Below are 21,159 nucleotides of genomic sequence, written 5' to 3' on the forward strand. Positions count from 1 at the left end.
AGATCAGCCATGCAAATTGTCCCAGTTTTGGGCAGAAAGAATTCATTGGGCTTCTCTGTTGATGTTTAAGGTGAGGGTGAACGGTGGTTTGGGAGATGACTTCTGGTAAAGAGTTTGGGATGAACCTCTTCAGGAACAGTAGGAGGATTTGGCTGTTGGGTGACAACACTATAACTGTTGATGGTTAAGCCTAATCTGCAGTTAGTACAGCCAGTCATACCAATATGCACTCCTAGTCTGAAGCCCCTATACTTGAGCTCGAGGTATTATGCTTACAGGGGAAATAGTGAGGATGGGAAACTGTACAGGAGCTGGAGGGAATTGAGGTTTCAAAAGTAGTGGCAAGAATGGTTGTGTAGCCACTTAATGGAGGTATTGATGGTGGCAGACCAGAGGATAATGTGGTTGGTAATTTGAGAGAATGTTTGTGATGGAGTTAGAGCCGGGGGTCGTGTCTTTTTTTTTTCTAAAAGACCACTGGACGTTTCAAAATGCTTTACAGCCAATGGAGTGTAGTCACTGTTGTAATGTGGGAAACATGGCAGCCGATTTGCGTACAGCAAGCTCCCACATACAGCAATGTGATGACCAGATAACCTGCTTTTGTTATGTTGATTGAGGGATAAATATTGGCTAAGACACCGGGGATAGTGCGGATGCTGGAATCTGGAATAAAGCAGAAAATGCTGGAAATCTCAGCGGGTCAGGCAGCATCTGTGGAGAGAAAGTAGAGTTAACGTTTCGGGTCGACGACCCTTTGTCAGAACTGGAGAGTGTTCGGAAAGAACACATTCTTAACAAACACAGAGTGAGGGGAGGAAAGAACAAAAGGGAAGGTCTGTGATTGGGTGGAAGGCAGGAGAGATTAAGTAAACAAAAGGGATGATGGGCCGAATTTAAATGGTAATGCCCGAAGTTAGAAAAACATTAGTCATTTATAGGGTGTGAATGGCGAAATAATGACCAGCTGCCATTCGAGACGAGGAGAAAACAAGAAACGGGGTGGGGTGGGGAAAGGGAGCCAAAGATTGGCAGCGGTTACGCTCTGAAATTGTTGAACTCGATGTTGAGTCTAGAAGGCTGTAAAGTGTCTACACGAAAGATGAGGTGCTGTTCCTCGAGCTTGCGTTGAGCTTCGTTGGAACAGTGTAGGAGACCGAGGACGGAGAGGTCAGAGTAGGAGTGGAGTAGGAGTATTAAAGTGACAGGCGACCGGAAACTCGGGGTCACACTTGCGGACTGAATGGAGGTGCTCCGCAAAGCCAAAGCGGTCACCCAATCTACGCGTGGTCTTCCCAATGTAGAGGAGACCATATCGTGAGTAGCGAATACAGTATACTAAATTCAAAGAAATACAAGTAAATAACTTCCCTGCTCCTTTTCGAAATAGTGCCATGGGATCTTTTGCATCCACCTGAGGACAGATGGGGCCTCGGTTTAACGTCTCATCTGAAAGACGGCACCTCCAACAATGCAGCACTCCCTCAGCACTGCGCTGGAGTGCCAGCCTATATTTCTGTAAAATGTGTGTGGGGTTGAATAGAGGAAAGATATGAGGAATTGGTCTGAAATGGCTCTGGTGATTGAGACTTCTGAGGTGGAGAGGTTGGCCATGGATTGGGGAGATTATTTGGAGTGTTATGTAGCACACCTCATGTACAGAACAATGTCTCTGAGCATTTTACTGCAATGTGGACACTGATTGTGAGAGAAAAGGGAGCTGAAAATGAGGTCCGGGAGGAGGCATTTATTTAACAGAACGATTGTAAGGGGACTTTTATAGACTGGAAGGGAAATGGCTGCTTGCTGTTGATTCCTTGGTGTTGGGTGCCATTCTCAACTACTGGATAAGATGACGCTCCATGCCAACCTACAGGGGCCCCCAAAACAACATCTAGATTTGGGCTGAAAAGTGACAGTTGATATTTGTGCCAGGCAGTGACCATCCCCACCAACAAAAAGCCCAACCATTTCCTCCTGTTCTTCAGCAGCACTGTTGTTGCCAACTTCCCCACCATCAATACCTTGGGTGTCACCCGTGACTAGAAGCGTACCTGGACCAGTCATATTAACACTTTGTGACAAGTGGCTAATCTCTTGTACACTGAGAGCCATTCCATCCTCTATAAGGTTCCGCCAGGTGTGTGATGAAATTCTTGCCAGTTACTTGGATGGGTGTAGCAACATTACTTGAGAAGTTCGACATTATCCAAGATAGAGCAGTTTTTTTGGCACCCCTACCATTGAACTCAATATTCCACCCCGTTTATCACTGGCACATTGTGCTGCTGTAGGTACTATCTACAGGATGCACTGCAGCACCTCACCAAGCTAAATTCCTCTATCACCAAGAAGGACAACAACAACCAAGCTATGAAACAGCATCACCAAGTTTCCATCCAAATCGCAGGCTATCCTGACTAACACATTTCACCAATCCATCATCACTGTGACAGTCTTCTGGAAATCCCTACCTAACACCATAAAGGGAGCACCCTCGTCACAAGAAAAATGCCCACAACCACTTTCTCAGTGCAACTAATAATGGACAATAAATGCTGCCATGCCAGTATTGTCCACATACTGAGAACAAATGTAAAAAAAGAGATTTTGAGAGGGAGTTCCAGAAGATGAAGGTAGTAGTGGTTGGAAGATTGGCCTGCTGATGGGAGTGAGGGGATGAGAAGTAACCCAGTGTCAGAGGGGAAGGGGAAGGTGTGCATAGTGAGGATGTTGAAGGAGCGGTGGGAAAGATGGTAGGGAGTGAGATGTTTGGAGAAACTGCTAGATGCGATCTGGAGGTGTGCCATTGGCTAATAACGTTGTTAGAATAGCCAGCAGAATTTTACCTGATTAAACAATTTGCTTAAAAATAGTGAGAGTAATTTCCTCCTTGTGTGTTTTGGTCAGCAGTGAGCTGCTGATCTCCCTTTTTATGAGGCTGTTGTCCAGACTGTATGGTGGAGTTTTCATTTTAATTCATATGAATGAGAGGACAGGTACTGGGGATTCATTAGATGTGATGTTTCTAATGGATTGAGTAGATCGTGTGTAAGATGGTCACTCAGGTTCTAATGTTGTGGAAATAATTCAAAGAAAAATTTAAACTGAAAGCAGACTTGCTGCAGATAGAATTGCTGCCTTGGGAAACAAGTCATTTGGACAGTGCATGATGTGCATTTCTTTTCACTGTTTAGTTGCTAGCTGCAATTGCAGATTCTATTACTGTTGATTTAAGACTGTCTTTAGTAGGCTGTTCGTTAGTGACACTGGTTGCTTAAAGAAGCATTTGTTTAGTGTTTAATATTTCTTTGATAGTATATAAGGATAAAAATAGGTGTGTTCCAGGATACCCCCCAAAGAACGAAAATAGTTTGATGATCATTGCAAATGGCACTAATGGGCTGAGTGGTGTAAAAAAAATCATACAATAAGTTTCATTGTTACACTTGCAGCTCTTTTGGTGTATACAGCTGCATATAGTGACACAGCTATTATCTGGGCGGAATGGAGATGTTTGGGTAATGCCCCCATCAATCACGTAAGTGGCAGGGATTGATTTTATGCACATAATTTGTATTGTGTACTGATTCTCCACTCACTGTTTTGCTGGAGAAATATCCCTGCTTTTATTGGGAGACTTTGAACATAAGAACATAAGAAATAGGAGCAGGAGCAGGAGTAGGCCACCTGGCCCCTTGAGCCTGCTCTGCCATTTAATTTGATCATGGACTCCGCTCCACTTCCCTGCCCACTCCCCATAACCCTTTATTCCCTTATCGCTCAAAAATCTGTACCTCCGCCTTAAATATATTCAATGACCCAGCCTCCACAGCTCTCTGGAGCAGAGAATGCCATAGATTTACAACCTTCTGAGAAAATAAATTCCTCTTCATCTCTGTTTTAAATGGGCGGTCCCTTATTCTGAGAATATGTCCCCTAGTTTTAGTTTCCCCTATGAGTGGAAATATCCTCTCTGCATCCACCTTGTCGAGCCCCTTCAGTATCTTATGTTTCAATAAGATCATCTCTCATTCTTCTGAACTCCAATGTGTATAGGCTCAACCTACCTTCATAGGTCAACCCCCTCATCTCTGGAATCAACCTAGTGAACCTTCTCTGAACAGCCTCCAATGCAAGTATAGCCTTCCTTAAATACGGAGAGCAAAGCAGTACTCCAGGTGTGGCCTCACCAATACCCTGTACAGTTGTAGCAGGACTGCTCTGATTTTATACTCTATCCCCCTTGCAATAAAGGTCAACATTCCATTTGCCTTCCTGATTAATTGCTGTACCTGCCGACTAACATTTTGTGTTTCATGCACAAGGACCCCCCCAGGTCCCTCTGTATTGCAGCACTTTGCAATTTTTCTCCATTTAAATTATAATTTGCTTTTCTATTATTTCTACCAGTCAATAACCTCACATTGTCCCACATTATACTCGATCTGCCAAATTGTTGCCCACTCATTTAGCCTGTCTATCCCTTTGCAGACTTTTTGTGTCCTCCTCACAATTTGCTTTCCCGCCCATCTATGTATCATCAGCAAACTTGGCTACATTACACTCGGTCCCTTCATCCAAGTCATTAATATAGATTGTAAATAGTTGAGTTCCCAGTATCGATTCCTGCAGTCCCCCACTAATCACTGTTTGCCAACCGAAAAATGACCCATTTATCCCGACTCTTTCACACAGAAACATAGAAAATAGGTGCAGGAGCAGGCCATTCAGCCCTTCTAGCCTGCACCGCCATTCAATGAGTTCATGGCTGAACATGAAACTTCAGTACCCCCTTCCTGCTTTCTCGCCATACCCCTTGATCCCCCGAGTAGTAAGGACTTCATCTAACTCCCTTTTGAATATATTTAGTGAATTGGCCTCAACTACTTTCTGTGGTAGAGAATTCCACAGGTTCACCACTCTCTGGGTGAAGAAGTTTCTCCTCATCTCGGTCCTAAATGGCTTACCCCTTATCCTTAGACTGTGACCCCTGGTTCTGGACTTCCCCAACATTTGGAACATTCTTCCTGTATCCAACCTGTCCAAACCCGTCAGAATTTTAAACGTTTCTATGAGGTCCCCTCTCACTCTTCTGAACTCCAGTGAATACAAGCCCAGTTGATCCAGTCTTTCTTGATAGGTCAGTCCCACATCCCGGGAATCAGTCTGGTGAATCTTCGCTGCACTCCCTCAATAGCAAGAATGTCCTTCCTCAAGTTAGGAGACCAAAACTGTACACAATACTCCAGGTGTGTCCTCACCAAGGCCCTATACAACTGTAGCAACACCTCCCTGCCCCTGTACTCAAATCCCCTCGCTATGAAGGCCAACATGCCATTTGCTTTCTTAACCGCCTGCTGTACCTGCATGCCAACCTTCAATGACTGATGTACCATGACACCCAGGTCTCGCTGCACCTTCCCCCTTCCTAATCTGTCACCATTCAGATAATAGTCTGTCTCTCTGTTTTTACCACCAAAGTGGATAACCTCACACTTATCCACATTATACTGCATCTGCCACGCATTTGCCCACTCACCTAACCTATCCAAGTCACCCTGCAGCCTCATAGCATCCTCCTCGCAGCTCACACTGCCACCCAACTTAGTGTCATCCGCAAATTTGGAGATACTACATTTAATCCCCTCGTCCAAATCATTAATGTACAATGTAAACAGCTGGGGCCCCAGCACAGAACCTTGCGGTACCCCACTAGTCACTGCCTGCCATTCTGAAAAGTACCCATTTACTCCTACTCTTTGCTTCCTGTCTGACAACCAGTTCTCAATCCACGTCAGCACACTACCCCCAATCCCATGTGCTTTAACTTTGCACATTAATCTCCTGTGTGGGACTTGTCGAAAGCCTTCTGAAAGTCCAAATATACCACATCAACTGGTTCTCCTTTGTCCACTTTACTGGAAACATCCTCAAAAAATTCCAGAAGATTTGTCAAGCATGATCTCCCTTTCACAAATCCATGCTGACTTGGACCTATCATGTCACCATTTTCCAAATGCGCTGCTATGACATCCTTAATAATTGATTCCATCATTTTACCCACGACTGAGGTCAGGCTGACCGGTCTATAATTCCCTGCTTTCTCTCTCCCTCCTTTTTTAAAAAGTGGGGTTACATTGGCTACCCTCCACTCGATAGGAACTGATCCAGAGTCAATGGAATGTTGGAAAATGACTGTCAATGCATCTGCTATTTCCAAGGCCACCTCCTTAAGTACTCTGGGATGCAGTCCATCAGGCCCTGGGGATTTATCGGCCTTCAATCCCATCAATTTCCCCAACACAATTTCCCGACTAATAAAGATTTCCCTCAGTTCCTCCTCCTTACTAGACCCTCTGACCCCTTTTATATCCGGAAGGTTGTTTGTGTCCTCCTTAGTGAATACTGAACCAAAGTACTTGTTCAATTGGTCTGCCATTTCTTTGTTCCCCATTATGACTTCCCCTGATTCTGACTGCAGGGGACCTACGTTTGTCTTTACTAACCTTTTTCTCTTTACATACCTATAGAAACTTTTGCAATCCGCCTTAATGTTCCCTGCAAGCTTCTTCTCGTACTCCATTTTCCCTGCCCTAATCAAACCCTTTGTCCTCCTCTGCTGAGTTCTAAATTTCTCCCAGTCCCCAGGTTCGCTGCTATTTCTGGCCAATTTGTATGCCACTTCCTTGGCTTTAATACTATCCCTGATTTCCCTAGATAGCCGCGGTTGAGCCACCTTCCCTTTTTTATTTTTACGCCAGACAGGAATGTACAATTGTTGTAATTCATCCATGCGGTCTCTAAATGTCTGCCATTGCCCATCCACAGTCAACCCCTTAAGTATCATTCGCCAATCTATCTTAGCCAATTCACGCCTCATACCTTCAAAGTTACCCTTCTTTAAGTTCTGGACCATGGTCTCTGAATTAACTGTTTCATTCTCCATCCTAATGCAGAATTCCACCATATTATGGTCACTCTTCCCCAAGGGGCCTCGCACAATGAGATTGTTAATTAATCCTCTCTCATTACACAACACCCAGTCTAAGATGGCCTCCCCCCTAGTTGGTTCCTCGACATATTGGTCTAGAAAACCATCCCTTATGCACTCCAGGAAATCCTCCTCCACCGTATTGCTTCCAGTTTGGCTAGCCCAATCTATGTGCATATTAAAGACACCCATTATAACTGCTGCACCTTTATTGCATGCACTCCTAATTTCCTGTTTGATGCCCTCCCCAACATCACTACTACTGTTTGGAGGTCTGTACACAACTCCCACTAACGTTTTTTGCCCTTTAGTGTTCTGCAGCTCTACCCATATAGATTCCACATCATCCAAGCTAATGTCTTTCCTAACTATTGCATTAATCTCCTCTTTAACCAGCAATGCTACCCCACCTCCTTTTCCTTTTTTTCTATCCTTCCTGAATGTTGTTTTCTGTTAGTTAGCCAATCCTCTATCCATGCTAATAAATTACCCCCAGCCCCGTGAACTTTTATCTTGTGCAGTAACCTTTTATGTGGCACCTTATCGAATGCCTCTGGAAATCCAAATACACCACATCCACTGGTCCCCCCCTTATCCACCCTGCTCGTTACATCCTCAAAGAACTCCAGCAAATTTGTCAAACATGATTTCCCTTTCATAAAACCATGCTGACTCTGCTTGATTGAATTATGCTTTTCCAAATGTCCTGCTACTGCTTCCTTAATAATGGACTGCAGCATTTTCCCAACAACAGATGTTGGGCTAACTGGTCTATAGTTTCTTGCTTTTTGTCTCCTTTTTTAAATAGGAGCGTTACATTTGCGATTTTCTAATCCGCTGGGACTGCCCCAGAATCCAGGGAATTTTGGTAGATTACAACCAATGTATCCACTATCTCTGCAGTCACTTCTTTTGAGACTCTTGGATGTAAGCCATCAGGTCCAGGGGACTTGTCCACCTTTAGTCCCATTATTTTACGAGTACTACCTCATTAGTGATTGTATTAAGTTCCTCGCTCCCTATAGCCCCTTGGCTCTACAGGACCGTAGTAATACCCACCCTCCTGGTGGCTCAGAGACGTGGACCATGTACAGTAGACACCTCAAGTCGCTGGAGAAATACCACCAGCGATGTCTCTGTAAGATCCTGCAAATCCCCTGGGAGGACAGACGCACAAACATTAGCGTCCTCGTCCAGGCCAACATCCCCAGCATTGAAGCACTGACCACACTTGATCAGCTCCACTGGGTAGGCCGCATAGTTTGCATGCCAGACACGAGACTCCCAAAGCAAGTGCTCTACTCGGAACTCGTCCATGGCAAACGAGCCAAAGGCAGGCAGAGGAAACGTTATCAGGACATCCTGAAAGCTTCCCTGATAAAGTGTGACATCCCCACTGACACCTGGGAGTCATTGGCCATAGTCTTCCCTAAGTGGAGGAAGTGCATTCGGGAGGGCGCTGAGCTCCTAGAGTATCGCCGCCGAGAGCATGCAGAATCAAGCGCAGGTAGCGGAAGGAGCGTGTGGCAAACCAGGCTCCCTGCCCACCCTTTCCCTCGACGACCATCTGTCCCACCTGTGACAGGAAATGTGGTTCTCGTTTTGGACTGTACAGTCACCTAAGAACTCATGCTAAGAGTAGAGTGGAAGCAAGTCTTCCTCGATCCTGAGGGACTGCCTATGATGATGATGACGATGATAGCCCCTTGATTATCCACTGGGGATGTTTTTAGTGTCTTCTACCGTGAAGACCGATACAAAATATTTGTTCAACGTTTCTGCCATTTCCCTGTTCTCCATTATTAATTCCCCAGTCTCATCCTCCAGGGGACCAACATTTACTTTAGCCACTCTTCTCCTTTTTATGTACCTGTAGAAACTCTTACTTTCTGCTTTTATATTTTGTGCTAGTTTACTTTCATAATCTGTCTTCCCGCTCTATCATTTTTTTAGTTGTTCTTTGCTGGCTTTTAAAGGTTTCCCAATCTTCTGGCCTCCCACTAGTCTTGGCCACATTGTATGCCCTTATTTTCAATTTGATACCCTCCCTTATTTCCTTAGTTAGCCACAGATGGTTATCCCTTCTCTTAGTCTTTCCTTCTCATTGGGATATATTTATGTTGTGAGTTATGGAATATCTCCTTAAATGTCTGCCACTGCTCATCAACCATCCCATACTTTAATAATCTATTTTCCCAGTCCATTTTAGCTAACTCTGCCCTCATACCTTTTGTAGTTTCCTTTATTTAAGCTTAGGACCCTGGTTTGAGAACCAACTTTCTCACCCGCCAGCTGAATTTGAAATTCAACCATGTTATGGTCACTCATTCCAAGAGGATCCTTTACTAGGAGATAATTTATTAATCCTGTCGCATTACACAGTACCAGATCTAAGATAGCCTGCTCCCTGATTGGTTCTGCAATGTAATGTTCAAGGAAACTATCCTGGATACACTCTATGAACTCTTCCTCAAGGCTACCCTGGCCAATTTGCTTTGTCCAATCAATATGGAGGTTAAAATCGTCCATGATTGTTGCCGTTCCTTTATTAGAAGCCTCCATTATTTCTTGATTTATACTCCGTCCAACAGTGTAGCTACTGTTGGGGGGCCTATAGACGAGTGACTTTTTCCCCTTATTATTCCTTATCTCCACCCAAACTGATTCTTCATCTTGATCTTCTGAGCCAATATCGTTTCTCACTAACGCACTGATCTCATCCTTTATTAACGGTGCTACCCCACCTCCTTTTCCTTTCTGTCTGTCCTTCTGAATTGTCAAATACCCCTGAATATTTAGTTCCCAGTCCTGGTCACCTTGCAACCACGTCTCTGTAATGGCTATCAGATCATACCCATTTGCGCTGTTAACTCATTTATTTTGTTACGAATGCTATGTGCATTCAGATAAAGAGCTTTTAAATTTGTTTTTAAAATTTTTTTTTCCTGCTTTGACCCCACTTTTGGATTCACCTTTTATGTTTTATACATTCTGTCCCTTCCTGGCACGCTCTGGTTTTCATTTGCCCCAGTGCTACCAAGATTTATTGTCTTCTCCTTATTCTTTGACTTTTAAAATTTTCGCTCACCTGGATCCTCCTGCCCCCACCCTCCTAATTAGTTTAAAGCCCTCTCTGCTGTAATTTTGGTCATGAGTTTTGTTTGCTGTAGTTCAGAGACTTTTTTTAAATAGACTCTGTTTGCTGAGTAAATAGAGTGTTTGCTGCAAATCCTGTCATAAATCCTACTTCACCTCCAACTTATTGGCTGAGATAGTGCAACTCATTGACTGACAGTGGTGCCATTACTTACTTCGATAATTATTTTAATCTTTGACGGATCACAGATATGGGGTAGAAGACTTGGTTTACATCCTCCTTTTAATGTCTCTGGTAAACACTTCAAAACGCTTCACGTAGAATGAGTTACATCACAGTACAATGATGTGTCAGCTGTTTTGCACACAGCAAGATCCCACAAGCCTCAGTGAGATAGATAACAGTTGATCTATTTTGGTAGTGTTGGTTGATACCCCAGGTACACTTGCTTTTCTTCAAATAGTATCCTGGGATCTTTTCTGTGCACCGCCTGAAGGACCAGTTCATATTCAAGGTGTAAAAGCTTTCTCTGGTGAAATTTTAAGCTTGCACTGTGTTGCTTTGCTACACGTTAGTTTTAAAGAGTAATTTTGGACAAGATAATCAGTTAAAGCAGCTTTGTGACATCACCGGTCATAACAGTTTAAATAATCAAATTTCATGTGGTGTTGCATCACAAAGTGCTTCAACGGTTTTTTTTCTTGGACGCTGAAAGCTCTCTTGTGACGAGCGGGAACGAGCCAAGTGATAGCAACTTATTTGTGAGGTATTTTGTCAGCCTCGCTTGTGAAGATACAATATCTCAAGGCTGTCTGTGCTGCACGTCGACATTACAAAGCAGCTACCACATTCAGAGGGCTCTTGGGTTTGTTTTATTGAGAAACCCATAGAACAAGGATACCTTAAAGGTTGAAAAGACCATCAGAGAAATGACAAGTAGGGGTAAAAGGGTCTGCATTTTTAAAAAGAAAACAATTTGAGTTATGAATACACTCCAAACATGGAGGTGAGTACCTCTATGCAAACGTGAGAAATTTTAAAGAAACTATAATTAAATACCTAACATTTAGTGCAAACTATTATGGAAATGGAGTGTTACTTGGCTGAGGATTACATTTCTAGGCTTCTCTTTGCTTGTCAAGTCTCTTGCAAAGGGATGGGCATGCCTGACTTACCTAGAGAGAAGTGACTTGTAACTTTCACAGTAAACTGCTCTATCTCTACTGTTGTGGTTACGGTGTCACTTCATGCCTGTGGGTGCTGATGTTGACCATCTGTCTCACATTTTGTCTCTTGCTGTGTCTATTGGCTACTGTAATGGAATGATCATGATGTAGGGATATGACATAAGAGAAGGCAACATAAAAAGTCCATTCACAACAGTCAAGTTTAGATGTAAAACAACCACAGGATCAGCAGACAAGTCTGTAATTTAAGACACCTATTGAATTTGACTTAATATCAATGAGATTTTGTTCACTTCAATGTTCATTCCTTGTTGTAGTGACTCCATTACTTGGATATGGTCCAAGGGCAGTGGTCACCCTCTAGTACCTTGCTTAAATTACCATTTTTCATGTGTTGACATTTACTAGAATGATACCAGAACTGAGAGGTTATTAACAATCAGGAAAGACTGAAAAGGCTCAGGCTCTTGGCTCTAGAAAAGTGAAGGCTCAGAGATGAATTTAAATTATGAAGGGATTCACTCGGGTAGCTGTAGAGAAGATGCTTTCACTCGAGGGGCAGTCCAAAACTAGGATCCATAAATACAAGATAATCACTGATAAATCTGATAAAGAATTCAGGAGAATCTTCTTGACCCATAGAGTCGCTAGAATGTGGAACTCACTATCACATGGAGTAGTTGAAGTGAATAGCATAGATGCATTTAAGGGGAGGCTAGATAAGCACACAAGGGAGAAAGGAATCGAAGGATATGTTGATAGTCAGGTGGAGGCGGTATATGCCTGTTGGTCCTAATGGTCTGTTTCTGTGCTGTAAATTCTGTGTGACCTGAGAGTTCTGGCAGGCAGTATCGAATTGTGAATGATATCACAGCTGAACCTGATACTGTCCTTGATGTTCACGCATGCACAGTTCCTGCTGTGGTCATTGAATAATCAAAAGCAAGCACCAGACTTTTTTATAAGCCCCATTGTCTAACCCAGAGACATTGTGGCGAGTTGTAGTACCTCATAATGCTTCCCAGGCCAAGATTAAACTTCAGCTCATCTAAAATCCTGTTTGCCGATCACTCCCGTCCTTGCGGATTGATATTGAAGATCTTCCTTATCTGTATGGCTTGGAGACATTGATCTTGGACATTACAACAGTGACTACACTCAAAAAGTACTTCATTGGCTATAAAGCGCTTTGCGACGTCCGGTGGTCATGAAAGGCACTATATTAATCCAAGTCTTTCTTTTTTCTTTAGCTTGGAGCTTTAGTGGGAGCCTTAAATCAGTGGGCTTGACTGCCCATTATTGAGATGGTAGAAACTTTAGAGTTAGTTTGATAATCAAATGTGCTCCTATTTTCAACAGCTCTAGAACATCTGGCTGTGCATTGAGGTTAGATTCCACCTGTCCACACCCACCCTAACAGATCACTAATTTGAAAGTCTGTTTAGGGCATTTGGGTGACCAACAGTTAAACAATTTCATTGCATCATTCTGTTATCCTATTCTGAAAAGGGAGGGTGAACAGTGGTGCATGTACGTACCAACGATATAGGTAAAACAAACGGGATGAGGTCCTACGAGATGAATTTAGGGAGCTAGGAGTTAAATTTAAAAAGTAGGACCTCAAAAGTAGTAACCTCAGGATTGCGACCAGTGCCACGTGCTAGTCAGAGTAGGAATCGCAGGATAGCTCAGATGAATACTTGGCTTGAGCAGTGGTGCAGAAGGGAGGGATTCAAATTCCTGGAGCATTGGAATCGGTTCTGGGGGAGGTGGGACCAGTACAAACCGGACAGTCTGCACCTCGGCAGGACCGGAATCAATGTCCTAGGGGGAGTGTTTGCTAGTGCTGTTGGGGAGGAGTTAAACTAACATGGCAGGGGGATGGGAACCTATGCAGGGAGACAGAGGGAAATAAAATGGAGGCAGAAGCAAAAGATAGAAAGCAGAATAGTAAAAGTGGAGGGCAGAGAAACCCAAGGCAAAAAACAAAAAAGGCCACATTACAGCAAAATTCTAAAGGGGCAAAGTGTGTTAAAAAGACAAGCCTGAAGGCTCTGTGCCTCAATGCGAGGAGTATTCAGAATAAGGTGGACGAATTAACTGCGCAGATAGCAGTTAACGTGTATAATGTAATTGGCATCACGGAGACATGGCTCCAGGGTGACCAAGGCTGGGAACTCAACATCCTGGGGTATTCAGCATTTAGGAAGGATAGACAGAAAGGAAAAGGAGGCGGGGTGGCATTGCTGGTTAAAGAGGAAATTAATGTAATAGTAAGGAGGGACATTAGCCTGGATGATGTGGAATCGGTATTGGTGGAGCTGTGGAATTCCAAAGGGCAGAAAACGCTAGTGGGAGTTGTGTACAGACCACCAAACAGTAGTAGTGAGGTTGGGGACAGCATCAAACAAGAAATAAGGGGTGTATGCAATAAAGGTACAGCAGTTATCATGGGCGACTTTAATCTACATATTGATTGGGCTAACCAAACTGGTAGCAATGCGGTGGAGGAGGATTTCCTGGAATGTATTAGGGATAGTTTTCTAGACCAATATGTCGAGGAACCAACCAGAGAGCTGGCCATCCTCGACTGGGTGATGTGAAATTAGAAGGGACTAATTAGCAATCTTGTTGTGCGAGGCCCCTTGGGGAAGAGTGACCATAATATGGTAGAATTCTTTATTAAGATGGAGAGTGACAGTTAATTCGGAAACTAGGGTACTGAATTTAAGGAAAGGTAACTTCGAAGGTATGTGGCGTGAATTGGCTAGAATAGACTGGCAAGGGATACTTAGAGTTGACGGTGGATAAGCAATGGCAAACATTTAAAGATCACATAGATGAACTTCAGCAATTGTACATCCCTATCTGGAGTAAAAATAAAACGGGGAAGGTGGCTCAACCATGGCTAACAAGGGAAATTAAGAATAGTGTTAAAGCCAATGAAGAGGCATATAATTTGGCTAGAAAAAGCAACAAACCTGAGGACTGGGAGAAATTTAGAATTCAACAGAAGAAGACTAAATGTTTAATTAAGAGGGGGAAAATAGAGTACAAGAGGAAGCTTGCAGAGAACATAAAAACTGACTGCAAAAGCTTTTATAAATATGTGAAGAGAAAAAGATTAGTGAAGGCAAATGTAGGTCCCTTGCAGACGGATTCAGGTGAATTTATAATGGGGAAGAAAGAAATGACAGACTAATTGAACAAATACCTCGGTTCTGTCTTCACGAAGGAAGACACAAATAACCTTCCGATTGTACTCGGGGACAGTAGGTCTAGTGAGAAGGAGGAACTGAAGGATATCCTTATTAGACAGGAAATTGTGTTAGGGAAATTGATGGGATTGAAGGCCGATAAATCTCCGGGGCCTGATAGTCTGCATCCCAGAGTACTTAAGGAAGTGGCCCGAGAAATAGTGGATGCATTGGTGATCATTTTCCAACAATCTATCGACTCTGGATCAGTTCCTATGGACTGGAGGGTAGCTAATGTAACACCACACCGGTTAGCCTGACATCAGTAGTGGGGAAAATGTTGGAATCAATTATTAAGGATGAAATAGCAGCGCATCTGGAAAGCAGTGACAGGATTGGACTAAGTCAGCATGGATTTATGAAAGGGAAATCATGCTTGACGAATCTTCTGGAATTTTTTGAGGATGTAACTCGCAGAGTGGACAAGGGAGAACCAGTGTATTTGGACTTTCAAAAGGCTTTTGACAAGGTCCCGCACAAGAGATTGGTGTGCAAAATCAAAGCACCTGGTATTGGGGGTAATGTACTGACGTGGATAGAGAACTGGTTGGCAGACAGGAAGCAGAGAGTCGGGATAAACGGGTCCTTTTCAGAATGGCAGGCAGTGACTAGTGGAGTGCCGCAGGGCTCAGTGCTGGGACCCCAGCTCTTTACAATCTACATTATCGATTTAGATGAAGGAATTGAGTGTAATATCTCCAAGTTTGCAGATGACACTAAACTTGGTGGCGGTGTGAGCTGTGAGGAGGACGCTAAAAAGCTGCAGGGTGACTTGGACAGGTTAGGTGAGTGGGCAAATGCATGGCAGATGCAGCATAATGTGGATAAATGTGCGGTTATCCATTTTGGGGGCAAAAACACGAAGGTAGAATATTATCTGGATGGTGGCAGATTAGGAAAAGGGGAGGTGCAACGAGACCTGGGTGTCATGGTTCATCAGTCACTGAAAGTGGGCATGCAGGTACAGCAGGCGGTGAAGAAGGCAAATGGTATGTTGGCCTTCATAGCAAGGGGATTTGAGTATCGGAGCAGGGAGGTCTTGCTGCAGTTGTACAGGGCCTTAGTGAGGCCTCACCTGGAATATTGTGTACAATTTTGGTCTCCTAATGAGGAAGGATGTTCTTGTTATTGAGGGTGATATGTCCATACTATACAGTATAAATGCACATGAGGCCCATACTTGAGAGAAGGTCACTCTGTGACTAGTTACCTTTATCACCAAGACCTCAAGTGATGAAGGTGGGTGGAGCTTTCCCTTTTTAATCTGAAAGTCCAGGTTAGGAGTGTCTCCCACAAGTTCACCCCTTGTGGTCAATGTTCTCAAGGTGTACAACTTAGGTCAGTTTATACATGGGTTACAATGATAGTTGAATACATGACATCACCTTTCCCCACCCCCAAAGTCTTATTGAGATCGCAGGTTAAGTCTCTTTGGTGGTTTACGCTCCCTTGAGGCTTCACCTGGAATATTGTGCTCAGTTTTGGTCTCCTAATCTGAGGAAGGACATTCTTGCTATTGAGGGAGTGCAGCGAACGTTCAGCCATGATTCCCGGGATGGCAAGACTGACATATGAGGAGAGACTGGATCAAGAGACTGGGCCTGTATTCACTGGAGTTTAGAAGAATGAGAGGGAATCTCATAGAAGCATATCAAATTCTGACAGGACTGGACAGGTTAGATGCAGGAAGAATGTTCCTGATGTTGGGGAAGTCCAGAACCAGGTGTCACAGTCTAAGAATAAGGGGTAAGCCATTCAGGACTGAGATGAGGAGAAACTTCTTCACTCAGAGTTGTTAACCTGTGGGATTCTCTACCGCAGAGAGTTGTTGATGCTAGTTCATTGGATATATTCAAGAGGGAGTTCGATATGGTCCTTACGGCTAAAGGGATCAAGGGGTATGGAGAGAAAGCAGGAAAGGGGTACTGAGGTGAATGATCAGCCATGATCTTATTGAATGGTGGTGCAGGTTCGAATGGCCTGCTCCTGCACCTATTTTCTATGATTCTATGTTTTGGGATTTGCTGAAGCATTTTGGGTTAACTCTTCTACGCATCTACAAACAGTAGTGCAACTACTGCATGGGAAGGTCAGAAAAATTCCAACCAACACTTAGCACAAGTTGGTTTGTCATTTCTTGTTTCAGCAGCTCCTCTCAGACTGAATGAGATCAGTCCAATTCCTTCATCTTACCCAAGACCCTGAAAGGCAGTGACTCGAATATTGTAGGAAGTAGAGGGGAAAGTGTAGCAGAAACAAACAGAAGGAAAGGGAAAATGAAAAGCAAGTGAGAGTGAAAATTGAGGTAGAGAGATGGACTTTTCTGTGAAGACTTTGCACTACTTGCCTATAGCGGTGTGACTGATTCAGGGTTTTTTGGTGGGCCCCAGCGTCAGTCAACCTGTATGTATGTATGTATATGACCATTTTGTTGAGTCATCTCTGCTGTGGCTCAATTGGTAGCACACACTCCTCTGAGTCAGAAGGTTGTAGGTTCAAGGCCCATTCCAGAGACTTTGAGCACAAAAATCTAGGTTGACACTCCAGTGCAGTGCTGAAGGAGTGCTGCACTTTTAGAGATGCTGTGTTCGGATGAAATGTTAAACCAAAGCCTGTCTGCTATCTCTGGTGGACGTGAAAGATCCCATGGCACCATTTTGCAGAAGAGCAGGAAAGTTATCTTTGGTGTCCTGGCCAATATTTATCCCTCAATAACAAAAACAGATTTGTGGGAACTTGCTGTGCGCAAATTGACTGCCGCGTTTCTCACATGACAACAGGGGCTACACTCAAAGTACTTAATTGGCTGTAAAGCGCTTTGAGACGTCCAGTGGTCATGAAAGGCGATATATAAATGCAAGTCTTTCTTTCAACATTAATTTCACTTCCTCTGAGCCCAAGGATGTTGGTTTAATTCAAGATGTAATGATCATCTCAAGACTTGAATTCACCAGTGCTCTCCTTGACTGATCCTGATGAACAACTTGCATAAATTCCGACTGTGCCCACTTCCACTTGGGGAATTTCTTCAATGATATAATCAGCATTCACTATTTAAACTATTGTAGTCTCTTTTTAGTAGCAGTTTTAAAGTTGATTACAATTCTTTTTATTTAAAAAGAAACAGGCATATCTTAATAAAACTAGCTTTGGATTACATTTTGAATTCAAGGTTTAAATCACAAGGTTACTGGAGTTTTCTTTGCATGCAAACTGCCTCCATGAAAAAAGGTGGTTGAATGTCAAAAAATTATTCTACCACAAACTTCTGCATTCATATTCCTCATTTTAAAAGTCTATTCGTAAAGAAAAATTGCAAATGCTGGAAATACACAGCAGATTTCTCAGCTTCTAAGAAACAAAGATGGTCTACCCCCTAAACATTCATAAGAATCATTCTGACAAAAGGTCTTCCACACACGTTCACAAATGTTAACCTGCCTTGTTTCTTTTAGATGCCGATCGACTGCATTGTATTCTGTCTTGGCTAATGATGAAAGCAGCAGTATTGAGCAGGAATTAAGCAGAACTGGGCAAACTTTGGAAGCAGTTTACTCCTCAGTTCACCTTACTAAGTCTGGCACACATTTCCTACTTTAAAAAAAATACTTTCATCACCAACAATTTTTTTTCTCAATTTACACCAATCCTCTGATCTGGTGGGCTACGAATGCCACTGGTGCTGGAAGACCTTTGCTACCTTATCCAAACGACTTTTCCTCCTATAATCCTGTACAGTGAGCATTGGGCAACCTTTTAGACCATAGGAGGGCTTCATAGTTGAGCAAGACCGATCTTGTCCTCTCACAACTTCCACAAAGGTGCACTTTCCAGCAGGGGGTCATTGAACAGTGATTGGGAGGAGGAGCTAGCAACTGAGGCCAATTATATCTCTATTCTCTCCACCGCCACTAACTGGTGCCCTGGCACAGAGCTGCTTTTAATTTTTTCTTTAATCTAATTACCAATATTTTTTGTATGCTGCTGGGATTAGATTCACAGTTTTTATGATTTTATATATCATAAAAGTATATCTATCCACATCGTGCCTGCACATGACTGAAGATTGTTTCTCCGGCCTGGCATTCAGTTGTTTAAAATATCACTTTCTAATTGTGCAGCATTTAATAATGGAATGTGTGCCTATGGTGGAGGAGAGCACTGGACAATTGAAACCTTTCAGTTATGTTGAGATCTAACTGAACCATATTTTAATGTCTTATTTTTGCCAAAGTATTTAAAAACCACTTGTGCGCAATGTAAAAATACTACAAAATAACTTTTTGTATCCTTGTAGTCGTCAGCTTTTTCGTACAGCTTCAATTAAGGACTTGTCCTTGGACCTGAAAGGAGTTGGTGCTACAATATGATGCCTTGTTATGATCTGTAAATATTGCAAATAACTAATATCTGGCATGCATTTAATCCAGCAGAATGTTGGATAAGAGGGTAAAAATGATATTCAGTTTGATCCACTTAAACATTGTGAACAACAACTTGCATTTATATAAAAAGGAAAGAAAGACTTGCATTTATATAGCACCTTTCACGACCACAGGATGTCTCTCAGTGCTTTACAGCCAATGAAGTAGCACCTGAAACATAGTAAAATGCCCCAACATACTTCACAGAAGCAATTATCAAACACAATTTACAGTTTTAGTAGCAATAGGTGCCAGAATTATATAATTTCTTCACAAACAGAGGTAATGGTTCATATTCCTGGGTATGGGGACCAGTTCTGGGGCAGTAGAGTGTTGCAGTGATGAGACAATCTGTATCAGAACACAGCTAGGATCAATATCCTTGTGGGGAGATTAACTAGAATTCTGGAGAGGGTTTAAACTAAAATGGAGTGGGGTGGGGGACGGGGTGCGGGTGGTGGCGGCGGCAAGCTGAATAGCTTACAAGCAGAGCTTTAGGTGTGTAGGAGGTAAGGATGTAGAAATGTTTTTTAAAAAAAAGATTCAACAGGAGAAGATACATTTTTTTAAATTAAAAGAAAAAATCTGGATAGAGAAAGCAAAAAGATGAGAAAATACTAAACCAAGCGAATCCAAACTAAAATGTATATATTTACGCACAGAGTGTAATAAATGAAATTGTGGAACTAGTCGTTGAATTAGAAAATCATGACCTAATAGCTGTAACTAATGTGGCTACAGCTGAGTCAGGATTGGCAATTAAATATTCTTGCGCAGAAAACTGTCAGGATGGGTAGGAAAGAAAAAAGTGGAAGGGGCAGCAGCATTAATTAGAGATAATATCATGACCATAGAGTGCAAGGACTTAAATAGAGAAGTGGTCCAAAAGGCAATCCCTTTTGTATTGAACTGAATAATATTAAGGAATTGGTATTACTAGAAATATGTTAAACACTGCTGAACAGTGGGAGAGAAGTTGAGGATGAACTTTATGTACAAATTAAAGATGTGTGTGTTAACAATAGTCCTAATGTTGGAACTCCTTCATGACAAACGAGCCGAAGGTGGGCAGAGGAAACGTTACAAAGCCTCCCTGATAAAGTGCAACATCCCCACTGACACCTCGGAGTCCCTGGCCAAAGACTGCCCTAAGTGGAGGAAGTGCATCCGGGAGGGCGCTGAGCACTTCGAGTTTCATCGCCGAGAGCATGCAGAAATCAAGCGCAGGCAGTGGAAAGTGTGTGCGGCAAACCAGGCTCCCTGCCCACCCTTTTCCACCACGACTATCTGTCCCACCTGTGACCGGGACTGTGGCTCTCGTTTTGGACTGTTCAGCCACCTAAGGACTCCTTTTTAGAGTGGAAGCAAGTCTTCCTCAATTCTGAGGGACTGGCTATGATGAAGATGATTTTAATTGTTGAAAATAGACTGGGATACAGAAAATTGTTTTTTAATGGAGTTTTTTTGCAGTGTCTCCAGGACTTTTTTTTTTCTCAGACAATATAGGAAGCAACAACAAGTGGACTGAACAGGCTACCTTGAAGGAGAGGAACAGTAACCACAATTTTTAAATAAGTTCAGTGTAAGAATAGGAAAAGGAAAATTGAGGACAAAGATACTTGACTAACAGAAAAGCAAATAATAACTAGCTAAAAAGGGTGCTTGCCCAAATTAAAGAGAAGGAAAAATTGGCAAATGAAATTGATCAATGAGAAATATTTATACAGGAAATGGAAAGGGCTCAAATCAAGTCATTTCCAGTAAGGCAAAATGGGAATGTATCAAAGATAGAGTCCCATGAGTGAGTGAGCAGGTTACATCAAATTTGAAACTACGAAGCATTTTGTAATCGCAGGGCAGATCGTAAAAATGAAAGCTACAGCAAATATAAAGAATATAGAGGAAAGCTACAAAAAGGGAATGAGAGAAAATGAGCAAATTGGCAACTGTCATCGGCACGTTAGTAGTAAGAGGATAGCCTTACTACTAATGTAAAGGTAAGACTAAGAGATGGAGGCAAGCTTTTGTACAATTCAGAGATATTAAATAAGCACAGCCTCAGTTTTCATTGAGGAAACTGATATTTGGATTGTGGAATTGCCAGATGTGGGTGTAGAACAGTTAGTGGAGATTATTATTCTAATGAGAAATTATTCCAAAGAAATTACTTAAATTTGAGGTAGACAAATTTCTAAGGATC

At 42.7% G+C, this 21,159-nt stretch overlaps 1 protein-coding gene across 4 annotated transcripts in view; it reads left to right on the top strand.

Annotated features, from left to right (window-relative positions):
• Positions 1-21,159, top strand: part of LOC139228814 (PR domain zinc finger protein 2-like) — a 196,213-nt gene that overhangs the window by 7,988 nt on the left and 167,066 nt on the right. The window contains exon 1 of one of the 4 annotated variants that reach the window (XM_070860212.1): positions 3,527-3,541. The exons of the other annotated variants lie outside the window; for them this stretch is intronic. The gene's annotated coding sequence lies outside the window, so the exon portion shown is untranslated. Of the gene's footprint in view, positions 1-3,526; positions 3,542-21,159 lie in introns of those variants that run through there. 4 annotated transcript variants of the gene reach the window in all.

The sequence above is a fragment of the Pristiophorus japonicus genome, chromosome 18 (assembly GCF_044704955.1).
Source record: "Pristiophorus japonicus isolate sPriJap1 chromosome 18, sPriJap1.hap1, whole genome shotgun sequence".
In the NCBI taxonomy this organism is placed as follows: Eukaryota; Metazoa; Chordata; class Chondrichthyes; family Pristiophoridae; genus Pristiophorus; species Pristiophorus japonicus.